Here is a 17,484-nt window from a genome sequence, read left to right on the forward strand (position 1 = left end):
TATTCTCTCCATTCTCGTACCGTTAGCCAATCGAATACCTTTCTGTGGGACTAGCTAGCGAAGTAATTCGATACATTGTGTGCGCTCGAGAGCTGGCTCAGCTGCACTCGCCCTCTCGTGGTGTCAGGAAACGTTGCAATTTTGTTCCATGCATGCAGCACTTGATTTGAATTGACTTCGGATAACGTTTTTACAATTAATTGCAGAAGATTTTACTGAAACAATTCAGGTTACTCTAAATATCTTTCTCAAGGGTACAACTAATTCCTAGCTGTTAAGTGTAGCAAGTTTGGTGTTGTCAGTACTTTTTTCAAGTTTCCATATTGGTACATTTGGCGGTATTACCACAAAATATTAATATTCATCATCAATCACCGATCAGCCATAGGTAGATGAATGTATTGTTTATCAATTTGTTGGTGGTTGGGTTGTTTTGACTGATATCATTGTGATGGGTTTCAGAGTGCACTGTTTTTTGAGACACCTAGGTATACTGAACAATGAATGTGAAATTCTGTAGAGACTGCTCATTTGAGCTTATTTCTCAAAATTATTTCCTCTTTGAATTAAATGTGACAGAGCTACCAGGGGTAATATTGGAGAAGCTGATGTAAGTCACAGTTTATTCATGTTTTTATTTCTTACAATTGTGTAACCTGTTGCTCTTTTCCTTTAGTTAATTTATTATTTCTCATGACTATTCTATACAGAATTCATCTAGCCTTAAAATTATTGAAAAGTTTCAAAGACGTTGTATGGTGGAGAGCCTGTGAGTGTGCAACTCCTGGATAAGGTGCGCTGTTTACCTGCATCTTTCAGATTCGGTGATTCACAGCATGGTCATGCATCACAATGTATTCAGAGCCCTTTCATTCAGGAATAGCCCCAAACTTGCGTCTGTGCTTGTCTCACTGTGAGAGGCGTTATCAGTCTCTGACTTGGGCGTTAGAAGTAGGACGCGGTAAATGCCAATGCAGTGGGTGGGCGTGCATATTAAACTATTTCGAAGTGACCCAGAGCAGTGAGACCAGCATGGTGATCTCCAAAACTGCTAAAAGTGGTGCTATATGCTTCTGTTTCTACATGAATCCTGCAACACCAACATCTTGACATCCTCCTTATAAGTCTTGAGAGTCAAGTATGTGGGGCAGAAGAGCCTTGGCTGATTTTTATCTTCTTCTTTTTTTGTTCTACTCAAGGTACTTTTGTTGGGCCCTTCCTTTGGTCTGACTGATATCTGCCCTTTAGGAAAGACCTAATTAGATCTTTGAATGGTGAAAATGCAGGGGGAAATGTGTTGCAACGTTTAAAGAGCCTTGCTTGATCTTCACTGACGGCGTTTCATTGTTGTAGCAAGATTTCATCACAGATAAGAGCAATTCAGTCAATCCTGCTGTCTGGCCCGAACGCACCAACAGTGCGATTTCTCTTTGTTCTCCAGACTCAGGAGAGCATTTGAAGGTGATTGAACATGACAGCTCGGCAGGCTTTTGAAGCAAACGAGACCGGTGCAGAGCGGTCGGAAATATGTAAAAATCTAACTTAAAAGAGGGCTTCGAAACCGTCAATTGCGTGCGTTCTCTTCCTCCTGTGAAATGGAAGGGGATTTTGTGTGGTGGGCGTGTGCAGCAGGCAGCCTTCTCGTTTCTTTAGGATGCTGATCCGACAGCATCTTCTCCCTAATAGGTACGCCCACATGAAGCAGAGGGCACAGTGCCACATGCAGCACCCAACACGGAGTCTAACCTCTGACTAACGCTCCCGAGCCCCTCTGACTAATGCCGCTTCACAGTATTTCTTATTTTCCTTAAATGTCTTGTCGGATAAAATGCACCTTTTTTAAACAGGAGAAGTAAAAGTGTGTGTGTGTATATGTATGTCTCATGATTTTATTTTTAAAAGGGTAATATAAATTTCACTCCAGTCATGATTCTCCAGTCATGATTCACGGAGGGATGGCGATTGTGGTAGAAAAGTGGTGATTCTATGCCTGATGTGGAATGATTGGGCAGGGATAATATAATAGGATTTAGGGAATAGCAGATTTGTCTTTTGGACCATTGATGAAAGCCCTTGAGGTCTGAGGCTGATTTTAGATGATGACAATTATGATTTTCCTCAAGACCTCCCTTCATTTCACAGGTTTTCAGTTGTTCAAATTGACAGTGGCACTAAACTTACTGATTGTGCCTTTGCCAATCTCTGACTGCGATCTGGTGTTAACCATGTGAAATGTCTGTTTACAAGTCTCAAGACTAAATTTGTCTGCAAAAATGTATATTTTGTAAACAGAGTGAAGCAGCTATTTTCTGAGCAGCTAATGAAGGCAGGCCCACCTAGATAAAACAGAAGCACACTGTAAGCAGCCCTCTTTATTAGAAACACACAGGGAACTCATTCATAAAGACACCATTATGCTGAAATTAGTTTTCACAAATCTTGTCAGTGGCTGAAAGGAGACTCACTAAGAGCAAGTAAAAAGTTAATGATTTGTTTTGGGTGATGTTTCCATTCATTCATCATTAAATGTCTTTATTTAAATGTCTTTTCTCTCATTTGCTGAGTTAATTTATCAGGAGACATACTCTCAAAAGATGCAAACCCTGGCAGTGTATACAGTGCAATGCATTTTGAACACTGACAGAGTTTTAATTTAAGGCTATTCGCATCCATGCCTGGTGAATTGTGTCAGAATTACACCCCTTTTTATACATAGCCCCCCATTTCAGAGGAGCAAACGTAATTTGGCCGACTTTGCATCATCAGGTAATGCACAAGAAAGCTAAAGAAATGTCTAGAGCTCATTCTAAGTGTGGAATTTGCAGTCTGTTTTCTCTCAGAATGAGCACCAAAAGAGTGTCAGTGCCAGTAAAGCAGGCCATCACAAGGCGGAAAGCTATATTGGAGCTAGATGGTCATATTTCACATTGTAATCTCGCACCTATACGTTTGCCTTGTATACCAAAAAGTCTGCTTTGGCTCCCTGTAGATTTAGTGTTGTGGTTAGTGCAGTTGTCTCTCATGCAAAATACCAGAGTTCAAGGTTCACCTGGGTTTTTTTTCTATTTGTTTCGCTCACTTTAACCAAATTATATTTTTCAACTCAGTCCAGGGGGTTTGGGGAAAGGCAGTCTTAACTGAAATCGGTCCAATGGAGCAACTCTCAGTTTAGAGGGTAGGACAGAGTTCTCTTCAGTAGTGACATCAAAAAAAACGTCGTCTGCCCTCAGGGTAGTGTTGAGGGCAAAATAAAAGCATTGAGCTCATGAGGCTGAAAATCAGAATTAATCAATTGGAGACATTAGGTCGAAACATTGAGTGTCAAAATCAAGCTATAATGCACTGGTGAGCTCAGAAACTGCAAACGAGCTGGCAGACCACAGAAAACCACTGAAATGGACGACTGAAAAATACTTTCAATTGTGAAGAAAAACCCCTTTTAAACCGTTGAACACATCAAGAACACTTTCCAGGATCTAGGCACAGATGTGTCAAGGGCAACTATAAAGAGAAAATTCACCACAAGAGGGTTCACCACAAGATGCAAACCACTGGTAAGTCTCAAGAACAGAATGACCAGATTAGAATGTGCTCATAAAAAGTACATAAAGTCTTATAGACTGTTAAGAGGAGCAATAACTTGTACCAAAGTAATGGGTAGTAAGTAAAGAGAAATGTGTGGAGAGAGAAGAACTGCTCATGATCCAAAGCATACCTCCTAATCTTGGTGGTAGTGTTATGGCTTGGGCTTAGCTGCCACTGGAACTGGCTAACTTGTCTTTATTGACGATTTATAAACCAATCACCTTTTTTGAAGATGCTGTCCAACGAAATACGCAAAACTGTTGTTTTCCCATTTCAAGTAATTATTTTTGTCATGTGGTAATTGAATCTTGTGAAACATCTTGAATGTTTTCTACAGTAGCACAAGCACATTTTATTGTGCTAATGAGTTTGGGAAAATTAAGCTGTGTCATAATCTTATCAACATTATTTCCAGTCTATTTAGCTTTACCTCTTCTCATTGGCCTCCACTTCCTATTGCCGCACGCATTCGATTCAAGGCCCTAGTGTTGGCATTTCAGGCTGCTCAGGGGACTGCCCCACCTTACATACAATCCTTGATCACTCCCTACTCCCCTGCTAGCTCTGGTCGCCTTATGGTTCCCTCTCTATGTGCACCTGGCGGTCGAGCTGCACGTTCACGCCTGTTTTCCGTTCTGGTTCCTCAGTGGTGGAATGACTTGCCTACCACTGTCAGGACAGCAGAATCCCTCCCCCTATTTCGACACAGACTCAAAACACACCTTTTCAAACTGTACCTTAGTCCTACCTCCTGATTTCCCCCACCCCCCCCCTTTCTGATATCCCGATCCTCCTTGTCTAACCCAAAAAATTTTGCACTTATGATGACGACTATATGTTTAGAACAGCATTCCATGTGTATTTGCACTTGTAAGTCGCTTTGGATTAAAAGCGTCTGCCAAATGACAAAAATGTAAATGTAAAACCTCTTTGTACAAATAGAAAGTAAAATGTCACATTCCTATGGCCTGGTGCTGATATGTTAATACAGAATCTGTATTAATACACTGTGTCAGGTGCCACTTTTAACATTACAAGTTTTCAATCTTGCATGTAATTGCATGGTTCCTTGCATCATTTTTGCATAGTACTTACACATCTAAGTAAATGGCTGCATGGTCACTGTAATGTTAAGTGTTGCTGAATGATGGAGTAAATATGCATTATTATATTATATTACAGTTACATAGCAGATGTTCTTAAATAGAGTGACCCAAAAAGCAAAGAACATTAGTGTGAAGAAGGCAAAAGTGTGCTAATATCAGGAAAGCACAAAAGGCCCATTTATGATCAGTAAGTGTAAAGTTAGCTGACCAAACAGTTGTAAACAATATTAAATGGCACTACACTTTCCACAGCTGCAACTTTTCCGCTTCAGCTTGTTCAGTTTACACTGGCTGCATATTGTTTTTATAATGAATTAACAGTTTTACTGATTACTTGTGTGGCTTGAGGAGGTCTGGCCTCTACACATATTTCTGATTCCCCATAAACCGGAACACAACCTGTCAACCTCAGCCAGGGCCCTGCCAGAAAAGGCAGATTAAAAAGCAGAAGTTATTCGGCCTTTGCACTCAAGGCTGTGTAGAATAACCTTTCATGTCATGCTGTGTGCCTCCTGTCCTGCAGGTGTCGCTGGATCAGATACCACTTCCCTTGTAGACTTTTTACTCCTATATCTGTCTGGGAGACCTCCTGTTCTGGGAGTAAATAAAATAGAGACCAACAACATTCATTTTAAGTGTGATATTTGGTAAATATACACAACGCAGAGAAAGGGAACTAATGAAAGTTTCTTGACAGCTCCGACTTCCAAGGCTCTGGAACTGCCTGCCTCAAGAGCTTCAGCTAGCAGATTCTATATGTTCTTCTGATTTGCATCCTAAAAATATTTATTTAAGCAGCCCTTTAACTATATGTTTTTTGTGTTCTCGTATTATTATTCCCAATTTCTAATATCAGTTTTTTATATTACTCATAATTATAATAACTTATAATAACTTTTATTTTTAATGTTTTCTTGTGATGTTTTCCTGTTTTGTGAGGTACTTCGGAACTGTTGTGAAAAGTGCTCTAGATAAAATAAAGTTCATAATTATTATTATTATTATACTACCCCAAAAGGAAATGCAAAAATGAAATTACGGGGCGGTGTGGGTGTTATTGTCAAAAGAAAGTGGCCTCTGCAGTAGAAAAAGGACTTCCTGTGTTTGACTCTGTCAGTTGGCTCATACACGTCCCCCCCACCCTATAGGAGGGCTCAGCTGCTGTCACATTGATGTTGGGGCCTTTGTGGGTTTAGTGCAGAGAGCCCCCCAGTAGGAGGTGAGGTCATTTTTCAGAAGAGGAGGAAGCCACAGCAGTTTACAGCTCTGCATGTCATTCGACATACTGCACAGTCGCTGCAAACGCACCCTGCTAAAAGGACATCGGCGTTTGTACAGACATCGGGCATGAGTGTACCTGTGTTGTATTATCACCACTGGGAAGAAATGATTCAGCTTAGTTTGCAGTTGGACATATATGAGTGAAGCGATATTGTGAGAAGACAAGGCACAGTGTGTCACTCACACGTATTCACTCATACCCAAGGACCTTATTATGTGGTTGGTAAAAACGACTAATTGTGTTGGAAAAATCAGTCAGAGCTGAATCTTTGTGTGTGTGTGTGGGTGTGTGTGTCTATCTGTGTGGGCGGGGGTGTGAGTGGGGGTTAGGGGGTGGCGGGGGCAGTTTTTGGTTCAGTTGACTGTGGAAAATATTTTTCATTACTTGCTCATATGCATCCGAGTAGATTTCTAGCACTGATGTCTGGTGTAGAAAAGACCAAACTAACCCCCCCCCCCCCCTCCCAAGTAAAGCTCTCATCATAAATGCAGTAGGCATTAAAGATTGATGAGGATTAAACCTGAAGTCTCCCTGAGGCGTATTTAAGCTTGCTTTGCTGCTTGTAATGATTGCTGCAAACCCACTTGTTTGCCGCCTCATAAGTTGTCTTATTAGCCGCGTTAGTGGGAAGCGATGGGGGGAGGGGGGTGGGGGTAATTGGTCTCGGGCCCCAGTGTGGTCTGTGGAGCCACCCACACAGTCAGGACCCTGAAGAACACGAGAACCAGTTGTTCTTTGTTAACAGGGGCCCACGCGCGGTGTTTCCGAGGGAGGTGAGGGGGACGGCCGCTCCCTCAGAGCGTGAGCAGGGCCTTGGGGGTGCGTGAGTCTGCTTAGGCAGCGAGAACGTGCGCGTCCAAAAAAGTCCAACCAGGCAAACCCCTCATTACAGCAAAAACCCCAGAGTTCAGCTCCGTTTGCCTCTCACAGGGATGCCCCATAGGGAGAGCTCTCCTCAGCAGAATGTGAATTCATTGCCACTTCTTGACACCACTGTCATCTTGGCCAACTGTCGGTTCTTCCCCACCCAGTGTGACAATCAAGCCAGTTTTTCACCACTCTGTAAGCCTGCCAGACACTGTGATATCCTCTCAAGTAAGGTACTGCAGTTAACATGGAACAGCTCAGTCAACATCTGCCTATGCCTTCTTACCGTGAGTGGATGCTACATCTTTAGGCACATAGTATTCTGACTGATACTGGCTGGGTGCAGTACATTTTGAATAATCTGTTTTATCCTGCCATCACTGCTAACTGTGTTTTTGTATTGGTTTTTTGACAAACACTAAGTTCTAACTGTATTATTAAATTGATTTTAACTGAAGGTCTGTCTTTTATTCTGGCTTGAATGTGGGAAAAGCACCGAACAAGAACATTATTAACGATTAATGATTCATTATTATATGCCCCGCATTCTTTAGCCTGTGGTATTTGGGCATAGCTTCACCCAGTAAGTGTTTCATCTGGGGGAGCGGCACAAGTCCTCACCAGTGGGATGTTGCAGTGCAGAGACAAGCCCGCAGATGCAGTCGGACAACGGGAAGACAAAGGCAGAGAAGCTGCGGTTAAAAAAACCGAGCATGTAAAAATCTGTGCGGCGCAAGTCTCCCTGGGTGAGGCTGTTTGCCAGACGAATAAATATGGGTAATGTATGGGCAGGTCTCTCTGTGCCTGGGTTATTGATAACGCCTCTCTGCCACCCACTCTGTGGAATGTGCACTCACCTGTGTGGGTGTGGTAGAGGCTGGCTCTCAGCAGTGAGGTCATCTGTTGTGGAACATCCCATGTGCTTGGGTTTGTTGTTTTATCCCCCGTGCACATATATCTGGTCTTCATACTGTACGATCTGCACCCCGGCCACACACTGCTCTGTCAGGCCAGCCACCTACAGAAGACCCGCCAATCTGCGTCACTTGCGTGCTGCGTTCACTCTTAAACAGGATGTGTTAATATCCAACGCGCTACTTTTGCGTTTCTTTCAACGCAATTTTGTGTCAAAGTTACGACTTGACTACCGATATACAGCACAATTTGTGTGTTACAAATGCTTTTTAACACGGAAGAAGTTGAAAGTTACACAAAATCTACTTTTCTAAACACACTAGAGGTGTGTTTAAAAAAATGGCACATTGTGTGTTGTTTTTAATCTGCTTTGAGAGTGTTGATCTAACTTCGACCCTTGACCAAAACAAACTTGCAGATGTTGCAGCTTGCATACTGAATATCCCCCTGTTTCTGTGCGTGTCTCTTTTTCTTGAGAATATGCGAGTGTGGTCTCTTTTGTTTGCTGTAATCGCAGAAACATCGGACCTTGCTTTTAAAGATAAGCTTTATAGTTCTCTAGGCAACACTCTGGTTTCTAAGAAATCAAATGTTGTATGGTATAAGCAAATTAAATGGAGATTAAATCTCTTTAAATGCTAGTGTAAATACAGAAATCTCGTACAAAGCTGTGTGATTCTGAAAGACTATGTTGGGAGCGGAGCCTCACGTGACTCTGTTAATCCACTGTGTTACTGAACCCCTTGAGCTGACGAGTTCTGAAAAGTCCAAACTGCAAAATACACACTCTGGAAGACTTCAGTTAAATCATACTGCAAATGTAAACAACTGCTTTAAAATACAATTTAGCCAACTCTCTGTGCTGACGGATTCCTCGCTGGATCCTAACTCTTAACTCCTGTGAATGCGACTGAAGCTTATGATTAAATTGCTTTAATTATTTGCTTAAATGAAAATTACGAACGTGGTTGTGTCTCACACCAGACCCAGTAATACGTACGTAATTGCTTTGGATTCAAATACTTTTCTGTGCTTGATTGATCTTGCCTGGTCCAATTGAGCCAACCAAGAGGACCAGAAGGCAGAGATTGCACTTTCTGAGAGTATTTCATAGATTCCCATACAACCAAACAAGCTCAGTAAAGCAAGTACTTGAATCCAAAACGATTATGTAATTGACGCAGGTCTGTCTCAAACTTGGTCCATTTCTCATGTGTGTGTTGTGGAATTTTCAAGAACCTGCACTTGTGATTGCCTTCATTATCTCCACTGCTTTTATTTACAAAACAGCAGGTAACATATCCAGATGTAGTATCTGCTGCATTCATGTTTAACCGGCGTGTTAGGTGTAGAATGGCCTGTGCCACTTCTGAGTAAGATCAAGCTATGGCCAGCTTGAAATACCAGCTACCGGCTGTTTCAAAACCTAGCTTTTTTCAGCAGGGCAATATATCATATGTTCAGACAATGAAGGCACACAAATGTTATTTATTTATTTGTCTTCAAACCTTTACACTAACAATACCACTCAAATTATTTTGTGTAGAAGCTGAAATAAATTTTTGGAGTTAAATGTGCATCTTTATAATAATGCTTTATATTAGAAAATAAAAATGTGTGTGTATATCAGATAGCATCCAACAATTTAGAAAGCATTTTTTCATTGGCACAAGGCAGAGAGTTCCAGAATGTTTTTCCATTAGTCTGTCCTACTTTTCATGATAATGATGGTGCAAGTCATCTTTTATTAAAGGATGATTTTTTTTCTCATTTCTGTTTTCCCATACTGTTCTGGATTCACCCATAAATACATTTTCATTTGCTGTTTTAGGAATTGAAATAACACTATGTTAATTTGCAATTCATAATGTAAATTGGTTTAAAAAAAAACAAAAAAAACTTGATGAATGATTAATCATTTCAGTATTATTAATAATATTATTGATGCATTACTTAAAAATGTTTTGGATGAATGCAGAATTCTTTACTGTGCCAGGCACACAGGCACGCATACACGTGCATACACATGCACACATACACACACACAAACACGCAACACACACACACACTCATATTCACCCCGACATGTACTCACACACATAAAAATTATCATACGCACATCTAAGCGTACACACACATGCATACATATTTTCACATTTTCAGTTCTCATAGCGTATGTATTCCTACATATACACTCACACACTTGCATAGATACAGTGCATACATACATGTAGATTGTTTGCTCTATTGTTTAAATGTTGTTATTCCCATAAATTTACAGGAATTTTGTGTGTCCACCAGGCTTATATCATCATCACAGACTTGCTGGGTGTGACTCCGCTTCAATGTGTCATCTGGCTAATCCCTATTTTGTGCCTTTTGAGAGAAATGCCAAAATGTATAGCAAATTTAATGTATAAATTTAATGTTGAATTCCATTATAAGAATAAGATGTGAAGGGAGCGGGACTATGAGCTTTTATATGATTTCATTTTCATTCATCATCTTTTATGACCACCAAATGTATGATGGGAGACATTTTGCAAAAGGAACATTTTGGTGAGCAATGTCTGACACAGATATTGAAATATTTATTGTTTCTTCTTTTGTTCACACCCCAGGAGAGCTAGGGGTATCATGTCGGTGATGGAAAGAAAGCCTGTAATTGGCTATTAAGCTCACCACAGTGGCTCTCGATAGAAAATAAATACATTTTACTTCCTCATACAAAGCCTTCAAGAACCCAAACTGAAAAGGTTGTTCTTTAAAGTCCAGCTGGAGTCCCTCAGGCCCTGTGGAAATCCATCCTTCAGTCTCCTACGGACCGGGAAGAACCTCTGACCCCGAATCTGTGGTCATGGGAAAGTCCGTTTGGAGAACTTGGATTGAGGCTGTGAGATTGTCCCAAGTCAGCCCCTATCTCTGCATTCCAGACACCCACCACCCAATCTCACAGAAACACGCCTACACACAGATCTGCCTACACGCACGCGCGCACACACACACACTTGCTCTTGCAGACATATGCTGTTCATGTAGCCACACACAGGCAGATGTGAACCGCTCGCCCACACACTCTCTTTCACATGCGTGTATCGCACATGCATTACTGCCCACGCTTGCCAACTTACACAAAACACACACACACACACACACACACACACACATTTCTTTGTGAAATACACAACCTAGAAACGCATTATTTTTCTGACATATTCTTTTTTTTTTTACATGCAACCATTTTTTTCTCGAGCGTACAGACTCACACAGTCACACACACATTCTTCTGTGTCACACACACACACATACACACACACATGCGCGCGCAGCTCCTGGGGAGCAGAGCTCCAGCTCTGTGTGGGTGTTGTCACTGGGAGGGGTGAGTAACAGGGAGTCTCAGGCAGCTGCCGGAGCGGGGCGGGGCCCAGCGCGGCGTGGGCGTCCACATCGCAGGGCGGGGGGCTGGGGAGCTGAGGCGTGGGTTTGTGGTCGAAGCCGAGCGCAATGGGGAAAGTTGCAGCGCCAGCACACTTTAGCATGGACACATGACGCGGAGTGCAAACAGAAGTTGAAAAGAAGAAAGGTTACTACTGAGGCTCTAAGGATAAACCGATGAAATCCGATGTCTCGCGAGATGTGTCACGATTTTGTTTAGGTCAGCATAGCATAGCAAATAAAACTCAGTTTTTTTTTTAACTTGTATGCCTCATTTCATAAAAATTATCCTTTAGGAACATTCAGCAGAACCTGCAAAACAACCATAGTGCCAGAGTGGCTGAAAGCAAAGGGTCATAATTTTAGCAGGGGCCCTTAATACGTTCTGAAATACCTATTTCAAAAGAGACAACTTTGCAGGAGAAAAAATAATGGATGCTTAACGTTCCCAATGATGGGTGTGAATGTGTTTTTTGGAGGAGACGAGTCCACATTTCATGAGTAGAGTAGATGTTGGCGTATTACAAAAGTGAAAATTTAAATACCCTTCCCAGTGCCTGACCACAGAGGGTAATCAGGGGTCAGGGGTGGGTGGCAGGTGGGGGTGCAGTTTTCGGTGACCTTACACACAGGCAGGGTGCGCAGTGTCTGTGGGGTTGTGTGGTTTCCTTTCAATCAGCTGTCAATTAAGGCCTTAAGAGGTATATTACTTCTAGGTATATTAATTCTTAGTGAATCAATGAATCCAGAACATGTGCTCTATATGATGTCTAATGAGCTATCTTAGTGTGGCTGCATGCTATAGGGACTATCATGTCTTTGCATGTGCAATTTTTGGCAAAATAGGACGATTTTAGGCAATCATTTCATGATACCATGCTTTACTGTACCGAGGTAAGGAGGTGGGGTTTCCTTTCGCCAAGGTAGTTCAAAGTTGCTTGCATTCACAGAACAGAAAAACCATCAGGAGGAGATTTCATAACCTGCTGGAGAGATCAAACACACATAACTCACCTTCAACTCTCTAATTCTATAATTCATCATACCTTGAATGCCTTCTCTGATTTGATCTGGCATACATATCTATCTATCTTATGAGCTTGAAAGGCCATTGTGACAAGATACAGTAAAGATCCTTCACAGGTACAGAATCAGTAGCAGGACATGAACTTCATGGTGAAAACAGTTAAAATATTGGGATGAGGTGGAACATATTGAATGTATGGCAGAAAAATCTGCAGGAACTGTGTGAACAAGTCGACACATACAATAATCCCTAAGGAATATCTTCAGCACCTTGTTAAATCCATGCCATCAAGACCTCAGGCTGTTTTGGAGGCAAAAGCGGGTCCTACCTGCTATGTGTACCAAATAAAGTGTGTGAGTAACACTCAGGTTACAGTTATTTTAAGGCTACATTACTTTGCATCAATCTTTACTAGTATTTAGAGCCAATGACCAGGTATTAGGTTATATTCATGCTACTTGTCCAATTTGAATTAATAGGCCCACTTTATGCAGTGTTGGAATCAGTATCATATGACACTTTATTTATTCATTTATTGAATTATTCATATTATTCATATACAAACAAACCTTTAGAGTAAGCATGAGAAAAATGTGTATGCATATTTCCTTGTTCAGCTGCCAGGGAAGAGGATGTATCGGGTGCGTAATGCGATGTGTGCCTGAATTCCTTTCAGATCAGGCTTCGCACTCCTACAAAAAAGGCAGTCAGAGTATGCAAAAGCAGATTAAGTGATGCGTTCCGCATTTGGGGGAAGAGATCGCTGTTATTCACAGAAGGGCGGCGCACAACGGCTTCAGAACAAAGAGCATCCTAGCATCTGAAAGGGACCGGGTGCCGGCTAAGCACTGAGAACGAATCCTGCCTTTGCTCGCACGGTCTCCGTGTCATTGACGGCAAAGTGTGAGGGCTGTCGGGCTGCTCTGGTTACGGGGGATTTTATTGGAAAAGGCCTTAACAGGGGAATCCTTGAGAATCTATGCTGTCGGAAATAAGACAGCAAGGGTCTCCCCTCTTGAGAGTCGTGCTTCTGGCCAAATCTGGAGACCGGTGGGGGGGGGGTATTTCACAAAGCAGGAACTGCACTGAGTAAAACTCGGAACCTTCCCAAATCTGGGACATGGACTGAAGTAACAAGAGCTGTTCCGGGATTTGCAATTATCCAGGTAACTCAGTAATCCTGTTTTCTGATATACCCCCCTGCTCTATCCAGACTTATCCAGACATTACATTGCATGAGTCACACCCTTGTCCAGAGAGATGTACAATGTCTTCTCTTTACTGTTAGCCATTTATATACTGTGCCTGGATATATACTAAAGTAAATTATTCTTATGTGGTCCACACATATGACATAAGGATATCATGCATGGGAACTTGTCCATTGTAATTATGTCATGAGTACAGTTATTCCACAGCTTGTGCAGGTCACTGCCGGTGGCTCCTACCGTATCCACTTCTGCGTGAAGTATAAATGGACAGAAAGTGTGTCTTGTAGTCTAACGGATGCTTATGAGCTGTAATAATCGGCCTAGCAAGCACATTGGAGCAGTCACAAATGGAGATGATCAACAATCAAAGAAAAATGACACATCAGCCATGGGATGATGCACTGTAGCAGCTGTCTCCTATAAGAAGACAGCCTGGCAGTGAGGAGCAAATGCCAGAGAGGGATGACCAGGGAAATATAGATGGGGCAAGAGCAGGATTAAAACCTCTTGAGCTTCGACGAGAAGAAAGGAGTTTATTTGATCTGTGCATAGAGACCTGCTGGAACAAACAAGAGAATGAAGAGTGGGACGAAAGAGATGTGCAGTTGGGAAGAAAGGGGACGGAGGGCTCATACATCCTGGAGGTGTGTTCTCTGCTGTACCAGCAAGAAAATAGCAGGCTCAGTAAACTTAGGGTCATGGTGGCATGCTGAACTAGAAATGCAGTATATTCTGTACTTTGTGGTATACTCTCTTTCCTTGCCTACTCATGTGGAGCATCAGTATTCGCTTCCACAAGTCTGCAGGAGCCCCATGCTGTGGAGCAGCAGGTATTCTCACTGTACCCTCACTGATGACTTTAAAACATTTTTACTGTGATTTTACATTACATTACAGTCATTTGGCAGACACTCTTATCCAGAGTAACATACGATGAAGTGCAAATCATAACCAGGGACAACTATCCTACAGGGAAGTACGGTTCCAAGTGCTAGAGTGATCACATACACTCAGTGAGCAATTGATTACAGCAGCTTGTTCATGCTAACAGCCGAACATGTGGCAGCTACAAAATGCATGAAAGCTTGCAGACATGGTCAAGCGGTTCAGCTGTTGTTCAGACCAAATGTTAGAATGGAGAAGAAATGTGATCTAAGTGACCGTGGAATGATTGTTGGTGCTAGACAGTGTGGTTTGAATATCCCAGAAACTGCTGATCTCCTGGGATTTTCACACACAACAGTCTTTGCAGAGAATGGTGTGAAAAACAAAAAACATCCAGCGGGCAGTTCTCCAGGCAAAAATACATTGTTAATGAGAAAGGTCAGAGGAGAATGGCCAGACTGGTCAAAGCTGACAGGAAGGTGACAGAAATGCAATTAAGCACACATTACAACAGTGGTACACAGAAGTGCATCTCTGAACGCACAATGTGTCAACCCTCTCAGTGAATAGGCTACAGCAATAGAACTTAATAAGTCTAAAAAAAGTACTAATAATAAGTCTAAAGTGCTCACTGAGTGTATGTTAAACCATCCAACAGATGGTAACATTTAGCCACCTTGTACTGGTGCTCTTTAATAAAGCACCTAGGGTATTTTAATGCTGCTATAGTAACACAGCAGGGGGGACAAAATCAGGTGAAATAATTGTAGAAAAATATAGTGGGTATTTTTTGCTAAGACATTTTGATGGCTGCAGTTTGGCACCAAATCTGTGGTTCCATTAGCTGAGGCCTCGCTCTCAAAATCGTCCTCTCCTGCCATTTTAGTGGAAACAAACATACGACAGGGCCCCTCGCCTCAGACTAAATATTTAGTGTTTGATCTCATCCTCGCTAGAAAAGTATAAGATAATCAAATGAATAAGAGATTGCTGATAAGATTTGCCGTATGAATTGAACGCGGCCGTAGACAGAGGCATGCTTGCAAGCCCGTTAACCGCCTCGCTCTTTCTTTCTGTGTGCGGTTCTGTACGTGCAGTATACATCATTTGGTCAAAACAAATGAAAGGAGCTTAATAGTGGAGTAGTGCATCTGAAATGGCGCGTTCCAGATGGAAAAGCCGCCCCACCTCTCCCATCAGTGGACTGAAAGGCACCGTCAACTGCCCCCCTAAGATAAAATAACAAAGAACGCGTCACATCTTAGCTCTGCTGTTCACAGAAGCTGGCCTAATTCCTAAAAATAGCTCTTGATACTGTGGCAGATTGAGAGTTCTGGAGTGTAAAAAAACCTCTGTGAGTGGCAGCTTGTCTTCTACAGTGAACAATGTTCTCGAGCTCCTGCCAATTATTTGTTTATTTTAAAGTATGTCGTCTTGGGTTTGAACCCGTCACAACCCACACGTGCTGATGTGAAGAAATCTCACCTTATTGTACAGAATGCCTCTTGGCTGAAAGAATCTTTATTTAAATCCCATACAACTAGTCCTACACAAGTTGTTGCATGTGTACAATGGACAAATGCCAAACCATTGCCAGCTAATATGTGATACAGCAAGACCCTTGGTTTTCAACAACTGACCCATGGGGGTCCTTCAAGGTACTGCAGGTTGTCTCCAGCCAGGCTTGATATGCACTGACTATATATTTACTCATGACGGTATCCCCCGGATGCCTTTGGGTCTGGATGTGGGTCCCTGGACCAGAATGGGGTTAAAAAAAACCCAAAGCTAGACCCACGCTTCAACATATTCCAATTAACGATGCGGACAGCTACTGCGCAGCTGATTTTGGGAAGGGGGTGTGCTTAGCACGGGAGAGGCAGGCTAAAGTCTCTGCCCGTGTCTCTGATGTAGTATAAAACACAGGCTGTGTTTGGAGAGGCTCAGCGCCAGTTGAATCACGGTGCGTGGGAGTGTAAATATCCTGAAATGGGAGCTTTCAGAGCACGCATGTGGGACCAGGTCCTCTCCTTTATTTTCCATTCCCCACCCTCACATTTTACATTCGTCTGCAAGGCATTTCGCTCTCAGTAGAAGGCACGGTTACCAAGTCTCTGGTCCCAACAGTATTCTTCCCAAAGGGTTTTTCTTTTTTAAAAAGGTTCTCAGCATCAGCTGTCAGAATGTCAAGTAAGTATGCCATTCCATCTCGTCCTGAAATTCATCCAGAATCACACCGCCACTGGAAGCTGACATGTCTGGTTTAAATTTGCATGTAGGATCTTCCAGCAAAAAAAGCCATGCACAATATACATTAAATCCTATATATTTAATGATTCTATAGATCACTGTATTGTACACAGAGAGTGTGTGTGTGTGTGTGTGTGTGTGTGTGTGTGTGTGCACGCATGTACTCACATGCGCCAAAAACGGTTGTTTGTCTAATCTAACATGAAAGACATGGACCGAAATGACTCCTTTTCAGAAATCTAATTTTAAATGCTTTTAGGCCACACAATGTTAGAAACGTATGGAGATACAACCTTTGGTTATGCAGTGTTCCTGGTGTCGGCTACTTGGCTCTAAATCAGAATATAGCCTGCCATAAGATTCTTAAAAATAATATTTATGATATCAAAAATACAAAGATTCTCTCAGTGGATAAACACTATGTACAGTATAAGCACCAGTATAGTTTGTTTTCCGAATGCAAATATATCTGCCAGGTCAGCTTTTTTATAAATATTTTTGTTTGCATGGGGCAAATGAATCTGGTTGGAATTTCAATTACGAATGACAGTCGGGTTAACACTTGAAGATTTTAAAGTTTACAATGGAAAAAGGAGCAGAGTTAACGTCTCTGGTTTGGGCGTAGGATGGGAGTGCAATGCGCAACATTTATAACATTAACTAAAATGGAAAATAATGAGAATAAGAAAAAAACTGTGAAAGCACATTTAAGTAATATCGGAAGTAAATGTATAATTATATATGTATAACAATATGTCTTATTATAAAGAAAGGTGGACGATGACATTGAAAGGCTATTAATCTGCTGAGACTGTAGTGCCGAGAATAGCACAGGTGCGGGCGGAGATCAGGGTAGCAGTGCCTTGCATTTTAATAATAGCCCAATTATTTCGTGAAGTGCTTTTTTTGGTACAGTCGACA

The sequence above is a fragment of the Conger conger genome, chromosome 3 (genome assembly GCF_963514075.1).
Source record: "Conger conger chromosome 3, fConCon1.1, whole genome shotgun sequence".
Lineage (NCBI taxonomy): Eukaryota > Metazoa > Chordata > Actinopteri > Anguilliformes > Congridae > Conger > Conger conger.